We start from the raw sequence: 1110 nt of genomic DNA on the forward strand, positions 1-1110 counted from the left end.
TTGTCATGGAAGTATTTCACTTCTCCATCAAACTTGAAAGAGAGTTTTGCAGGGTATATTAGTCTGGGCTGGAATTTCTTTTCATAGAGGACTTGAAGTACTCTACTCCATGCTCGTCTTGCCTTCATGGTTTGTGAAGAGAAGTCATCCGTAATTGTGATGGGTTTTCCTTTGAATGTGATCTGCTTCTTTTCTCTAGTGGCTTTCAGTATATTATTCGTATGATGAATTTCTGGGATCTTGACTATTATATGTCTCAGTGTGTTTTTCATGGGATTGAGGTTACTTGGCATTCTGTATGCTTTGGGTACCTGGATGTCAGATTGTTTCCTCGTATTTGGGAAGTTTTCTGCTATTACTTCTGCCCATATTTTTTTAATGTCCTTTGTGTTGACTCTCCTTTCTCGTTGATGCCTATTAGTCTCACATTGTTCATCTTTGCATCATCTTGCAGGTGATGGATTATTTTTTCCTGCATCCCTGTTGTTATTAAGAGAGCCTTTCTTACTACCTTTTCACTAGCTGCACCAGTGTCTTCAAGGTCTGAAACTCTGTGTTCACTTTCACTTAAATGGTTTTGCAAGCTTGTGATTGAGATTTTAAATTCCTCTATGTCTTTGACTCTGCTTCATGTGATCTATTTCTTTCCTGTATTGCTTATTCAAGGAATCCATCATTTTTCTAATCTCCTCTATTTTTTATCTATGTCTTCTTTAGAAGCAGTTATAAATTCTTTTACTGCAGTGTTTTTTTCAGATTGGATTCCCTCCCTGTGTTTCTGTAGTTGATTCTTTACTTCAGATGCGTTCCAAGAATGTGGCAAAAATTGCTACTCGGTAGGCAGGGTGGGGGAAGTGCTGTGGAGTGGTGTGTTTATCCCAAGCGGGTGGAAGAGGGTCTCACCCACTCTGCGCCTGGGTTGGGATGGTAGCTCCCGCAGGTGCAGGGTAGCCGGAAGCTCTCCCACACACTCTCTGGCCCTAGGCTAGGACTGGATCTCAGCTAAGCTATTTTTTAATATAAAGAAAATTTCAAAAGTATTTTTAAAATATTGGTGTAATGAAAATTCACATACCTGTCATCTAGTTTCTCCTTGGCATTTTTGGTCAG

General features: G+C 39.8%; 1 protein-coding gene across 1 annotated transcript in view; it reads left to right on the top strand.

Annotated features, from left to right (window-relative positions):
• CUNH18orf63 (chromosome unknown C18orf63 homolog) overlaps positions 1-1110 on the top strand; it is a 73420-nt gene that overhangs the window by 43966 nt on the left and 28344 nt on the right. The window lies entirely within an intron of this gene.

The sequence above is a fragment of the Octodon degus genome, unplaced genomic scaffold, assembly GCF_000260255.1.
Source record: "Octodon degus isolate 3935 unplaced genomic scaffold, OctDeg1.0 scaffold00120, whole genome shotgun sequence".
In the NCBI taxonomy this organism is placed as follows: Eukaryota; Metazoa; Chordata; class Mammalia; order Rodentia; family Octodontidae; genus Octodon; species Octodon degus.